This window comes from Chroicocephalus ridibundus, chromosome 4 (assembly GCF_963924245.1).
Source record: "Chroicocephalus ridibundus chromosome 4, bChrRid1.1, whole genome shotgun sequence".
Classification (NCBI taxonomy): domain Eukaryota; kingdom Metazoa; phylum Chordata; class Aves; order Charadriiformes; family Laridae; genus Chroicocephalus; species Chroicocephalus ridibundus.
Window position 1 is genome coordinate 37,335,507 of NC_086287.1, and position 15,146 is coordinate 37,350,652.

Sequence of the window (15,146 nt, forward strand, 5' to 3'; positions counted from 1 at the left end):
TTCGAGTGGCTTGGAACCTGGTTAAAGTTCACAGGCTGGGAGACTTTCCCCCCCCTTCCTTTCCATCCTCGGGTTCCAGCTCCCCTTGCAGCTGGCCATAAATGAGGACCAGGCTTTGCCACTCCGTGCTTTCACAAGGTACCGGTAGGTCAGCAAAGCCATCAATTAGGCTGTCTGAAGTTTTATCACCAGCGCGGCAGCAATAAGTGCCGGCCCAGAAAGACTTCTGCTCTTCTGCAGCTCCCGGGGTCGGAGCCCGCAGAGCCGGGGGTCGTCGGCAGGTCAGTGCCAGCTGGGGACGACCTCTGCGGCCGGGAGCGGGGACACCCGGCGCAAGGCCACCGCCCGCCCTACGCGCAGGCACCTTTCAACTCCTTAGAAACCCCCAGTCGCAGGTACATGTGGTTAATATTAGTCCCAAAATAGCCTTTTTTTTTTTTTATCTCAAACCGGGGCGGTTGCCGAGGCTTTTGAGCGCTGGTAAAGGCAGTTAGTTGGCCGCAGAGCCTGGATTTAATTTTGCTGGTAATCCAAAAATAAGTGCTTGCATATTTCTTATTAGCTTAATGCGCAGCGATCCACATCGGCACAAGCTAAGCCAAATTAATTTCCCTAAAATAATTTTAAAACTTGCCTATTCACAGGGTTTCTTTCAAAACAGGGCAATTTTCTATCACTCAGGAGCCACGCTTGTTTTTGTCCCCCCTCTTTGTGTTTGAGAACACTCCGGAGCCTTCGCGCAGGTTTTGTGTGCTATTTCACAGCTCAGGCTTTCGGCTGGTGACCCTTAAGGAGTGCTAATGAAGTCGAATACTAGTGTTTAATCCTCTTCAGAAATACTAACATGCCCATCATCCAAACCAGCCTCCAATAATTGCCATTGGGCCCGATCCAACGCCTCGCGAAGTCTTTCAGTCAGTTAACTGAAAACTAAGTTCATCTGCTCATTTAGTAAATTGCTAGCCTTTATATAGCATCAACTCCGCAAGGCCTTTTGTCGCGCTTCCCTCCCTCCCTCCTTCCCTCCCTCCCGCCTCCCGGTTAAATTCCTCTGCAGATAATAAAAGACAGTGGCACACCTTCGATTGCATCTTCCGTAATCACAGTCGTGGAAATTTCATTAGACAGATGCATAAATGCTACAAGTAACACTAAAGGGCTCTTTTGCATCTCTCTGTTTACATCCGAAAGACATTCTTTATTCTTTAGGAAAAGTATAATTCAGTTGTCAGAAATGTCATCCTGCCTCAGAATTAGTCATGACTTCAGGTATTGAAATAAAAACTCAGACACAGTCGATGTAGTTGTTTATTCCCTTCTGACTGCGGCGCAGCGAAGGCATCTCCTACCCCAGCGCGGTGATTTCGAGGATGCTTCTGTCCTCAAAGACAAAGGTCCCCTGATAGGACTTAATTTGCTGAGCTACTTTCCAGCAACGTTACCGCGCTGACCAAATGGAGCCTGACCTGAACCTCCTCCATCCAGCACGCCTTTTATCAGCTAAAGTTAAGGCCAATAGAGATTAACAGGAAAGCCTGATAAGACTGTTTTCTCTTCTCCTATGAGCTTCTAATGGTGTATACAGATGGCAAGGTTTTAAAGAATGGAATGAACGCTTATTTAGGCCTGTAAAAAATCACAGACAACAGAAACATCCCCCCACACGCACACGCTTTCCGTCTTACTAACCCCTTTTCTTCAATCAGGCCACTCTTCAGGGAAACCAAATTGCTTTTTCGTTTCTTATTTAAACCCTGACCACTTTTATTATTTACATCTGGTGGTCCCCTTATTTATGTCCCTCTCCACTTCCCCGCACACACACCCCGGCTCACAAGGCTGCGAAGCATTATGGGCCTTGGCTCTCAGCAGGAGAACTCGACACTGTCTTCAAACAAATAATTAAGGGGAAGGTTAAAGGTTCACCCAGAGGTCATATCTTTGGATACTCCTCAGAAAGTTTACATTAGCAAGAAATGGGTGCCCTCTGAAGTGTTCTTTCAATGGGCTCGCACAACAAGGCAGAGCATTAAGAAAATTCTAAGTCTTCAAGGGTTTCAGGTGACAACTGCTTTACCTCCGCCGGCAGCAGACTGGGGTACTCCACCCCAGTCTCACACATTTGACAGCCACCACAGAAGAAGCCTTTTGGGATGGGTGTTGAAAACCCAATCTTGCCCAGCCATTCTCTCCCCAAAGAGCTTGGCCTTATTTCATTCCACTGATGTGAATAAAGCCAGCCTTTCACTGTGAACTCTACATACAGGCAACTCACTAGCAGTTTTGGAAATGAGAGTTAAAGCCCTAATAGTGAGCCCCCCAATCTTTGTCTCCCTGCAGAAAAAAAAAAGAAATGATCGCGTTTGTCCAGTAAATCTTGCAAAATATAGCACATGGGTTTGATTTCTGATTTTATTATTTCTCCATTTTTCTTTTGCACATGTGCAGAACCGCAGGTGCAAATGATGTCCTCTAGACCAGCAACACTTTGTCTGAAGAGAAGACGCACTGTCATATACTTAGAAAGATATAGGAGTGCAGAGGCTTTGGGCATCCAGATCATTTTGAAATTCCATTTCTATGGCTCCTCTGAAAAATCCTGTCTGTAAATGGCATCGGTTATACCCACCAGTGGGTATGTCTGAAAAATTACATGTGAAATTATTTATATTTGCAAAATCACAGGTGCAAAACAGATATAGCTTTCAGGTGAAGCTAAAAATCAGATCCTAGTTTCATTAGCAGTAGCGACATCACATAATGCATCAGCACAATTGGTAGACAAGGGCACAGAATGCAGTGTTTGTGGATTATTATTTATTCTTTATACTGCCCCATAAATATGCACAGTGCATAATAGAGACGTAGAAACCGTAGTCCCTGCCCTAGCCTTTGCATTTTTTTTGGAGGGCTTTTTTTGAATCCCTCAGGGAGTCATCTCCAGGGCCAAAGTAAAGCAAAATACAGCCTTTTGCACAGCACTTCAGTTCGTGTATTGCAGAAACACTGTGATGTTATTTTGGCACAAATGTCTTAAAAAGGCATTAAGAGACAGGTGAAAAAAGAGAACACCAATGCCACTATTTCCAGCATTATTTGGAACCCTATAAAAGAAGAATTCACAGCTCTGCTCCTGACACTAATTGCCTGCCTTGTTCATACCCTTCACCCAGAGGCCAAAGATTGAATGGCCTGAAAAGATGAGTAAAATCTATCAACAAGACATGGATTTCTTTGTTACTCTTCTGTTAATAGTAATTCCTATTATTTGGATGATAGCAGCAGTGAGGGGACCCAGTGAAGCTCAGTCTTACTCCACCCCGTGCTGCACAAGCACACCGTCCAAGAGAACTCAGGGTCTGAACAGATTTCCAGGCAAAGCCTGGGGGAGAGGAGAGACGCCTTCTCCCTGTTTGCAAAGGGGAACGGAGACAGAAGGAGATTAAGTGACAAGGCCAAAGTCATACAAGAGATCTTTGGCAGAGCCACACACCCAACATAGATTTCCTCAGTCCTCTTTCAGCGCTCCTACAATCTGCTATCCATATGCTATCTTTCCTTTGTTCCCCCAGCTTAGCAGTCAGGCACACTGGCAGGGGACCGTAGAGAGAGCTCACATTGCCACTGTTTGTGCCTTACCTGCTGTGTAGATAAAGAGGGGTCATCAGCCTCCAGGGCTGTGAGGCGATACCTTCACAAACTCTACATTCATATGGTACCCGGCCCTCATTCCAGAATGATAAATGAGGTGTGTAATGTTGAGAAATACATGTCATTGACATAGTGCGTTTAATGAAAATCGCACTTCCAGCATTTTGCAAATGACAGATTACCGACCTCGCTTATTCAAACAATAGCCGTTTGGATCGAAAGAAGCTTTTTTTCCATCTTGTATTTTTCTGTAATTGCTACCTAAAGCAGACACATATATTTCCTACAGCCAGAGCCTCTCTTTCTCGCACAAGTAGTTCCGGTAACTTTTGTGGGACAATTTATGAAAGCACAACGAACAAGATTTGGCTCAAAATGCACAACAATATGGACTTTCAAAAGAACACATTTCATTTTTATCTGCTTCTTTCAAAAAACAGCAGAGCAGTAAAGGTATACTAGTGAATATGCAATGTAGTCTGGTGATTTGGTAGCCCTAGTCCTAATTGGTTCCTACCATTGCTAATTAGCATGACAATATAATCTAAATATATGCATTTAATTGCATCTCTTCAAATAGAGCCTTGGTTTTCTTTGTCCAAAATAAACATGTTTTCTGTATTATATAGGAAGTAGTCCTGTAATTAATCTTCTCTATGTATTTATCATATTTCATCTCAAGTCATATCAAATGATGTTAAACTCGCATTTACATAATACATTTTATTTTTATAATAAATAATGTTCAGATAAAATCACAAGAGATATTTCTGCAAAGTGCAAAAGAGTTACCAGCAAATAGAGAGATCTTAGTTTGCTTGCTCAAGTCTGGCACATTCAAAAATAATTTTGTTGTTGTTTCCACTCTCTTTCTTGTACATACTGTATGTGTATTTCAAAACAGTGACCACTCCATAACTGAATGTAGGTAAGATTAGCTCTTGATGAACTGTTAGTGGCTGTACTGATTGGTAATCAGAATTAGAAACATCTCCAGCTTTACTCTACAGCTATCATGGAAAATCCACTTTAAGTACGTAGGGTCACAACAGGTCTTGCTTCAGGAGGATGAATTGCATGAAAGCTTAGGAAACTACAACTCATCCCCAACTTGGAGTCTAATCTGAACTCAAGTAGAGAGTGGTATTTAACTCCAGGCACTTGCCTATGCGTCTAATATCTTCTGTGAGATGAACTGGTGCAAAACTGTGCCAGTCCCCCACAGCAGAATATGTTGCTCCTTCTGAGAGACTGAGGAACAACATGGAGCCACCAGGAACAACTCAAAACTTTTCAGTATCAATCTTCAATCTGGATTTCCACTTAAAATATCCATCCCAGAATATGTTAAAATATTGCATTTATTTAACAAACCAGCCACTGCATAAATAAGTTCTCAATTCTTTATGTGAAAAACAGAGAAATAAACAAATTTTTGAGATGAATTTACAATCAGTTCTCTAAAAGGATTAATGTCAAGGAAAGTTTTGCCTCAATTTAGATTTTAGCCCCAAAAGACTTGAAAAGAACAGAGATACTAAATGAACATTCTCACAGGTTTAGTGACAGAAATAATAAAAATAAAAATAACAACAACAGCACTAGTAATGTAGGGTTAAAATTGCTTATTTTCTGTCATCTGAATGTAAAGCCAATTTTCAAAACTTTTAGGTACCCAGAGGAACAGTCTAGCAAGATTTTTCAAAAACCTGACAATTCTAGATTAGAAGCTCAGCTCTCATTAAACCTAGGTAAATGGGAGCTGAGCTTGGTGAATAAATGAGGTTTAAGCACCTGCTTCAATGTTTTGCTGAGTAAGAGCCTAAGAATGCATTCTAAAAAATAATCCAAATGTTTTCACCTTGGATGGGAAAATAAATCCTTGCCTAAATGATATTTCAGTATTTGGACATGTCAGTGTTTAGCTCAAGAGTATATACTACACTGATCCCTTGTTGCCCAAGAATGCCCTAATTTGGAAGGAAAAATAACCAATGAAATATTACATCTAAGTCACAAAAAATGTTTTCATAAGTAACCTAGAAAATGACTTCTTTCCCAGGCTGAAAGAATCATTTCAGAAGTCTTGAGCAGATCAGAGCAGTCTGAAAGAATGCATTACAAAAGACTAATTTGCAGAAACACTTTTATCAACATACACCCCCCCACACCCCGCAGTTTTTGTCTGTCACCCAAACTTTTATCTGAGCAAGTAAAATCTAGTTATCTTAGTTTATTTAACTTCTCCCTCCGATATGCATTCTAAACTGACAGAATTAGGTTTAGGCGTCCTTCTGTACATGTGTGTACGAAAATAGTTGAAAAAGTCCTTGTTTACGCTTCACTGAATCTATGCCGCACCTGGTTACCAACTCTTATTTGCAGCATTCCTTATAGGAAATTAAAAAAGCTGAGTTAGTCACCTGGAAATAAGCCATCTAAACAAGGCTTCCCTAAGTCATGAATATTGAGAAATGGAGTCACTTACACGATTGGTTTTGAGAGGAAGAGGGAGGGACAGGCAGGTTCATTCCCTGACAAAACTTCACACAGCTTTTGGAATGAGAAGGGGGGTTATGGGCTGCTTAAACTGATTTTCTTGAGCTAATTTAGACATCTCGCATCTGTCAAAGGTGTGGTTCAGAGGACCTCAGTCAACATCCATGTTTGGTGGAGAGAAGGCTCCAGAAGATGACAGAGAGCAACTAAGCTGGGTGCCTGCGGCAGCCTGAGGCAGGCACTAACCGCCCCGAAGACCTCTGCCGCATCTTGTATGTTTATGTTGGAGTGCCTAAAAATACGTTATGCCACTCGGAGCTGCCAGTTGTTGGAAATCGTGAAATTTGCCCGTCCCATAACTGCGAGACTGTCCTAAAAAAGCAGTCATTTAAACAGCGCTCTTCTTGATGTTTACTTTGCGCGTTTTTCAGTCGTTGCGCCACATTTTTAAACGGCTCTTCTCAGCCACAAAATCTAGAAACTTACTTGAAAAGATTTCTCACGTAAACATTGTCTCCTGGAGCCGGGACCTCGAGTTAACATGAAATAACTTGAGCCTTGTGATAAAATCATGAGAATTGGCAAGACGGGCATCTATTCACCTCAGAGAAAATCCGTCTCGTTAAACATGTAACTCTTGGTTACCAGGTTACCTCTTGGGAGTGTGTGTGTGGGGGGGAACGATTTGGCTCTGCCCAGGAAGGCCTGTCATGGGGAGCACCTGCACAGCAGGACAGACCCTGGGAAGCCACCCTGCCTTCACCCCCGGGGCAGGGGCTTGGGTGCAGGACCCTTTCCCTACAACGAAGGCAGGCATCCAGGAGGCCCCAGTCACAGTCAGGGCTCCCTGATGCTCCCTCACAAACATGGAGGCCCCACGGCCACCTGGCTCCCCTGCTGGCCTGCGCCCTGCTGCTCCCATGGCCGGGAGTGCCCAGCCTCGAGGCCGAAGGGAGGGCCCAGCCCCGAGGCCGAAGCCAGCCTGCGCTTGGGATCGGTACCCAGGAACGCTGGCAACGGGAGGGCTGCCGGTCCCTGCTGCCAAACTGGGCTCGCCCCGGCTTTCAGGCTCCGGTGGCCCCCTGTGAGGCCTCCCGCTGTGCGGCGGGGCGCCATCAGGTGGGGCCAGAGCACCGCCGCCGGGCCGGGGCCGGGGGTGCCGCTGCCCCGGGGGCACGGCCGCCTCCTCGGCGCCCAGAGATCCAGGTATGGCCGTGCTCTGGTTTTACTGGGGGCAAAGGTGGGGATTGGGCTGCCCCGGCCGTGAGACCCGGCCATGGAGGAGGTACGTGTGTCTGTCAGCGCCCAGGTGGTGAGGAGCTGCGGGCCCACACCCACAGGTGCCACCGGGTGGGCAGAGGTTTCCTCACACGATCTCAAGAAACCTCAGCTTTAGGTGGAAAAGGATCATCCCTTATTCCCCCCCCCGGGTTCCTGGCTGGGAACAGGCGCCTTTCCGTGCACGCAGTCGTACCTGAAGCCAGGTAACGCACACCGGCCATGGCTGTTGCTCCTCCACGAGTGCCATCAGATTATTCATATACAGTTATTTATCACGCACTGTAAAAATGATCTTTTAAAGGTACTTGAAAGGAAGGGAGGAGACAAGCAGACATACTTCCTTAGCTATTCATATCTTACAGATAAAATGCAAAGTCAATAGACATAAGCTGTAGTATATAACCTCATCCTGTACTTGATTTATTGCAGATGGGAATCAACTAGAAACTGAATCACTTTGAAATTTTTACTACTGACATTAAAATTCCAGGTTTGTATACATACGTCTTGTGGAGATGCTAAATACAATTTCAGTTAATTTGGCATGCACTTTGATTTGCTGGCACTTAGATATCCATGTTAAAGGTAGATAACAGATCTATAAAATCTTAAGTAACTCATGCATTTAAAGATGCGTTAATTTATCCTCTTAAACTCATAGGAGAAGATTTTCAAAACTAATGAGGGTCCAACAGTCTTGAAAACAAACAGCTTATCTAGTTTCTTACATAGGAGTTGAGGGGGCGCATTGTAGGTAACTTTTTTTTTTTAAAGTGTAGTTTTAGAGTAATATCACATTGAAGTATTTTACACATCTTTTTAACTGTTTCGTAATACATTTTTTAGCCAATTCTCAATTGACCCAAAAAGGAGAATTGTCAACAAATTTAACATCTGTTTAACTTCCCTGATCAAATTAGATTAAGACATTAATTCTCCTTCTTACTTTTCACTGGAAACTACCTAAGTAGCAACTTGCCAAAAATGCATAAAGGTGTTTAGCAATTATGTAGTAGGTATGTTTGAAGAGATCAAGGTGCACTCACATGTCCTGTGCTATGGATATCTCTGATTAGCTTGTCATCTACTCTGAAGAAGATGTAGCCCAACTCTCCTATACTATGTAACAGGCCAGCTGTTAGCTGTCTGTCAAGCACCTAAAGTGGACAAGTAGTCCAGGAGCAAAAATGTCACTCCTTTGATCTGGCAAGGAGCAGCTGCTGATTTATAGAGTAGGACTTTGTTCTTCCGTTCTATTTTACTTTCTTTCCTAAGGCAGAACCACAAAATCCAGCAGAAAAAAAAAAAGTGCCGTTCTCTGCAACATCAACAAGCTCTGACAACTGCAACAGGGTTTTTCTTGGCCCTAACAAAGCTCTCAGGCATCTCCTTTGACGCTCACCTTTTTTTTTTTTTTTCCTTCTTCTTTTTGCAATGCGGTAGTTATTGTTTAATTCAGCTTCTGTAAATGGAATGGACTGTGGCCAGCAAGCCTGGGGCATAAACACACCTGCATGAAAGAAGCCTTATTGTAGCAACCATCTACAACCAACCTGCACATGCACTACCAGTTCGTGAGTTCAGAAGGAATGTTCCATTTTCCCTGACAGTAAATTTTGCCTTAAGATAACATTTTTTTTGTACCCACTGTCCTGTCTTGACCATGAAGCTTGTACACTTTTTCATTGTTATTAAAATCTGAAGGAAAAAAATATGTATTTTTCTACCTGTCAACCAACGGACCTCAGGAAATTGGATACGAAGAGCCCACTTTAAAAAAACCACAGCCAAAATGTATTTATAGAAACACGCTGCTGAAAGTTTGAGAACTGCTGATCCTAAAGATGCTTGTTCTGTTTCAGAGACAGCGATGCAGTCGCAGCCACCTCCAGCTTACACTGTTACAGATTCTCCTCGAAAAAAGAATTTTGCAAAATGAGTACTCACTAGGAAATAGCATTTGATGCAACTAACCAGTCCACAGCCCTGCCAGCCCGGAGTCAATGCTCCGTTCAGTTCTTTTCGACTCAGAAGGTGCTGAGCAGATTCTGTGAGGTGATCAGTCACTACGCGGGCTGTTAAACTCCTGCCTCGCCCACTGGAATAGCAAGGGAGTTTTCCTTTATTTCCTTTCTGTTCTGTTTTCAAGTTTATTTGCTAAAAAAGGAAATCTACAGGCCACAAGAAAAAGCTGCAGTGTAACGCTGCTGAGCGAGAGAGGAGTGTCTTGTGTGTTTATGGGTAGAGAAGGGAACCACACAGCAAGCTGTGTATTTGACCCTGGTATGTGTCTACGCACATGCTATGTTCACACTTCTTTATACTCTAACTTTAAAAACGGACAAAAAGGATTACAAAAACAAAGATGGGAAGAGGTGAGGGTGGTGGGGGCGACATCATGACTACAAGATCTTTTGCATATACGTTAGCTTGTGGAAATAAATAAGAACTATTACAGCCAGGGCCCTAAGGGAGGCAGGAAAATGATGATGTACAGGATAGTATAAAATGATATATTAAAAACTGTGCTGTCAGTGGAACAATAGAATATTAAGCAAAAGTCCATAATAATTGGCAGATATTTAGCTGTAGACATCTTTCTCTGGTTGGTGGGTACTAAAGTATACGTGAGAGGAAAGAGAACTAGTTAGGCAATTAGAAGTAATGGGCATAAATAATACACTATGTATAAATACATCCCCCCCTCTCCCATGCTATAGCTCTTATCCAGATTCACCTCATCACCTCTCAGTAAGTCATACCTACATGCTGGTATCTCTTGTGTTTTGCTCTTTACACTGTCTGGTTACTGGAGATTCTGCTTATACTAATCTTTCTCTCTGTAGATGCAGAATCAGCTTCATTTTTTCCCTTTAATTATTCCAATACCAGTGGCAAGACTTTACCAAATCAGAGGGTCTAATGGCTTAGTGGCTAAAGATGTGTCAACACAACAGACACCAAGAGACTACAGCCTGTCATGTTGTGGAATACGTGCTCCACAGAGATGGAAGGTATTAGCAGCGTGCAACTGTGGGACCGCTATAGTATTTAAGTGTGCTAAAATGAAGAGATAATTCTACGGATCTTCCCAGTGTCATATTGGTGAAGCTTTTCCTGTATCTCATCTCAATTTTTGTTCTCTCTGTCCCACAAGAATCAGGGGGAAATGCTCTGAAAACGATTTTGAGAGTTTGCTAGTATATGTATGTGTTTCACATATCCTTATGTCTTAGTTACTATTAGCCAAACGGGTTTGGAATCATGTAATGGAAAAAATTAAAAAGCCTCTGTGGAGCCTTTTCCTCAGCCTGTCAGTCCATATCCCAGGCTCCCATACTTTCTGACCAGTGCTTCATCTCCCCCGGGGCTCAGCTCTTGCTCCCCAGCCTACCTTGCCGGTTCACCAGAGATAATTGCAAAGTACAGCCGGCAAGTCAGTGATAAAGCTTACCGGTGCTCTGCAGGGGTCCTGGATGGCCAGATATGCTATGATTGAGGACATATATGTGAATGTTACACCATGTCTTTTCTCTCTGCTGTTTTCATTCTTTTGAACAAGCTAAGGGCTGAAACCTTAGGTTTGTGCTTTCTGAAGCACTTGAAAGGTTTGGTTCCCCTGATTTCAGTACTCAGCTGGCTTATGGGCAGAGAGCACAGCACTGGAGGAGCCTGTGCTCAAGTGCACCACATTTCAGTTGTTGTTGGCTTCCCCAGCTAAAGAGGGGGCTGTTAATGTATTTTTCTTTCTTGTAACCCGTCGTTAAAGGATGGGTAGCTGGAGGAGTCTCTCACTGCCACTTGAATATCTCATGTGAAAATTAAACCACACCACAAAAAGAAACTTGAAACTGAGCACATATTTCTTCAATGAAAACTGGCCAGTTCTGTAATGTGTTCCACTATCCCTTATTTTGCATACAATTGAGATATCTGTTATGAAATGAAAGCCAATCTATATAACCTATCTAATATTTATCTTTCTTTATGAGAGCAGTTTGGAAACTCTGTGTGTGATCTTACATAATTTTAATAACTGGTTGCTGATGGATTTCAATATTAACTCTGACTGCTCTGACTGGTAGGGTGTTGAGGCTTAATTTTCAGGAGAATTTCACTAATTGTTCCTGCACTGCGTAGGGGTGAAGGCATCTAAAAATATGTGTATAAACCTGCATTTGAGCCCACAAAACTGGTAATTGCAGGGCTGTATCCAGCAATGCTGATCACTTTAGCCTGGTCTAGTAAAGCACTCAGACGTATAAGGAAAATTTTCAAAACGATCAAGCCCTATTATCAAAATCATCATAGGCCCTGTAAAGGCAATCCTAGTGCTCCGTGAAATTCCAAGTTAGAAGGCAGTATTAGCAAAGGGATGTTGACACTATTGCCTAAATCGTAGGTGCTCTGCTTCCAGGGAAATTCCTGTCTCTGGTTAGATGTTCCAGGAATCACCAGAAGGTGGACTTAGATACCTAACTACATTTTTTTTGTAAAAAAAAAAAATAAAAAAGCCCTCATGTAACATTGGAACTACCTAAATTCTTTAGGCATGTAGATTTGTACTTTTTAACACCCCATCCCATCATAATTTTTACTGCTGTGTATGTGCGTATCCCAACAGTGAGGTGCTTTCTGCCATAACCATGCTCTGTCTCTGAGTTAGAGGAAGACACTTATGTCCAGTCAGGATTCCTATGGATCCTTTTAGTGAGACAGACATCTTAGGACAGGTCTGTTCTTTCTTATAACAACAGAGATAAAGATCTCTTTTCTTTATAACTGACACCATAATTATTTGACTATTTGTCTGGAAAGAAGGAGATCAAGTTTTGCCTCACTATCCTGCTTGATTTGGAACAAAGACTTGAGCATAGGTCCGTCACATCCTAGAAGAATATCTGAATCACCCAGGTATTCAGTACAGTGAACAAAGCCCTTTCAGTTCTCATTCTGAAGATGTTCCACCCGAAGTAATTATACAGTCATAATTAACCAGCATTTAACTCTCACACGTCTGAAGTTGGATCCCTAACCAAGAGGCTGTACAGTCAAGCCCTTGTTCTGACTTAATTTTGTTCTACTGACTAGTCGTTACATACACAAGAGAACTGGCAGTCAGAAGAACAAGAAAGGCATGATAGTGAAGAAGAGTAAAGATGGAAAATTATGTTCAATAGCCCATTGATTGGGAAACTCAACTCACTTGGAACAGTTAAGACAGATTTAAATCAAGACGAAGAGAAGACCTGCAAACACATATCCTATTTAACAAGTGAATTTTCTAACCAATGAGCCATTGAGTATAGCACTCCCTGTACCATTTGCCTCTTTTGTGTAAAGCTTGGTATGGCTGATGTATGACAAGAACTTTGGCTGGATTTGACCCCTGTGGAGATACACTGAGGCAAGGCTGATTTTGTGTGGAAAGTTGTGTGTCTCTCTGGAACACGTTACTGTTTATTGATCACTATATATGTGGTTGTGTTCTTACTCCTCTGTCCTGGAGGTCCTTTCTATATAAAATAGCCATGGACAGGGCAATATCTCACTTTTCAGTACTGCTGTGGTTACACTTCCAAGTTTCTCAGTTATATCCCATTCTAAGCAGTTTTGTACATGCTCACCAGTGGAAACAAGTATATGTGGAACAAAAGATTTTAGGCATCTCGGGACTGGGCAGCAGCTAAGTGATGGTGCTGGAAAATTCAGGGATGGCTAAAGATCAAGATTAGTTTAAATTAAAGTTTGCAGGGTTTCTGCTTGACACTCACATGCAACTCAGATCATATGCATATCTAACATATATTCATGAGGAAATATTTTGTAAAATACGCTACACAGATCTTTTATTGTGGCTTCATTGGTTTATAAGCCAGTATTGTAATAATACTTTCATAAGAAGTTCAAGCAAAGTTTTAGAACATCTTTAACCAACCTTTGAAAGAAACACAAAATTTAAGGTCAATAGGAACATTATGTAACACAAAAAAAGCCTTTGAAAAAAAGAAAAAAATGCCCCAAATTCACAGGCAGCGTCTTCAAGCAAAGTAGTTCAGCATTGTGCTTGTGTGCATAAGGATTTAAAAATAAATTTAAGAAGAAATTAACCATAAATAGAATAACCCCCTTTTCTTTAAATTTTAATTCTGTGTCCAAAACTGAAGAAAACTTGGGAAGATAAATCAGTAGTTAGAAGAGGGAAAGCTGTTCTTTGTTTGTCACTTTGAATTATTAAAATTATCAATGGCATGTGTACATTCCTAGGAATAATACAATTTGATAGTGAAAATCCTGTAATATTTAACAATTTTAGAAATCAAATATGCCTTTATGCATCTAAACTTGTAAACTTGCATCCATGTAAAACAGAATAATAAAAGCAACAAATGCAGACAACCATTCAGATGAACTAGTAAAAGCGAGTTAGTTTCCATTTCCTTTTCTTGATTCTTCCCCAGTTGTTATATTCAGTCTTTCCAATGTGACTATATTATCATCCACAAAATTTTTAGCATCATCGTAATCATAAAAGATACACTTTATATCTTTATAAATCACCTGAGGCTTAGCAGACCCTAGTAATGCCACGTCTGCTTTAATCCTAGTAAATTCTAGCCTAAGACAGCATAGCCTGTGGTGTCTCACCTGAGTTCTCGCAGACATTTCAGGAAATGCATTAGCTCTGTGAATCAGTAAAATAAATACAAACAAATATAGTGGTCAATAGCCAAAGAAAAATTTAGCACTCTAAATGGGTTTTGACAGAAGCCTGAGTTGAAAAATCCAGCTGTATTTTACGTATGTCCCTTAACCACCAATCAATTCTGCTGAGACGAGTGGTCCAATTAGCTGTGTAATTTTTGATGCCTGATACATGTGTTCACAGTCAAATAAAATCATGTATCTAGAGGACTGTTGTTCCTTTAGTCCGAGAAACTAGGGTCTACAAAAGAAGAAATATGAAAACATCATAATGTCAAATTCCACTTCCTAATTTGAAACAGAAATCTCACGGTTCCAATAACCTCATTGCTAGGACAAGATGTGCAGCAAAGATGGGTGCCTACACTTCCTTTTCAGGTGTACTAAATACAGGTAACAAATTGGTAAGTGAAAATTTTTGTGGGCATGTTTTGCATCCAGGCTGAAAGACCCATTTCACCCCTTTGCCACATTTATCCCAAGTGCTACCTAGATCATGCTCTGGCCTTCCAATATAGCACAGTTCTATAATAACTGTTTAAGCATGCCATACAGTATTAATCTTCCTCATGAACTCAGTCCCAAACCAGTTTCCATGGAGAGAAATTAAGAAGTATGTACAGGCAAAGGAGAAAATATATGGCTAGCCAATGATACAGAAAGGCTCTTTAGATACAGAAGGGCTCTTTAGATGGGAGCTATGGTAGATAGGAAGGATTTGTCAACTGAGATTGCAGAACTGAGGGGAGGGCAGCATTAGACAGAGAGTAGAGAGGAGAATATGAAAAAAAAAGAGACATCTATGTGGAAGTAGGCTTTGACATTGTTTTAAAAAAGACAATTTTGAAATGGATCCAGAAAAGGACGGTGGAAAGCTGCTGAAGTGCCGAAAGTAGGAGGTGATTTTGGTGTGTGTGTGAGAAGGAAGCATCAGCATTTGGCACATTACAGGGGGGATGAAGAACTGGGACTTAGAGTCCTGAGGGAAGGGAACTACAACAGTCAAGGTG

The 15,146-nt window shown here is 41.9% G+C and overlaps 1 protein-coding gene across 7 annotated transcripts in view; it reads right to left on the minus strand.

Moving 5' to 3' along the window:
• Positions 1 to 15,146, minus strand: part of MEIS2 (Meis homeobox 2) — a 177,200-nt gene that overhangs the window by 6,922 nt on the left and 155,132 nt on the right. The gene's annotated exons all lie outside the window — the stretch shown is intronic.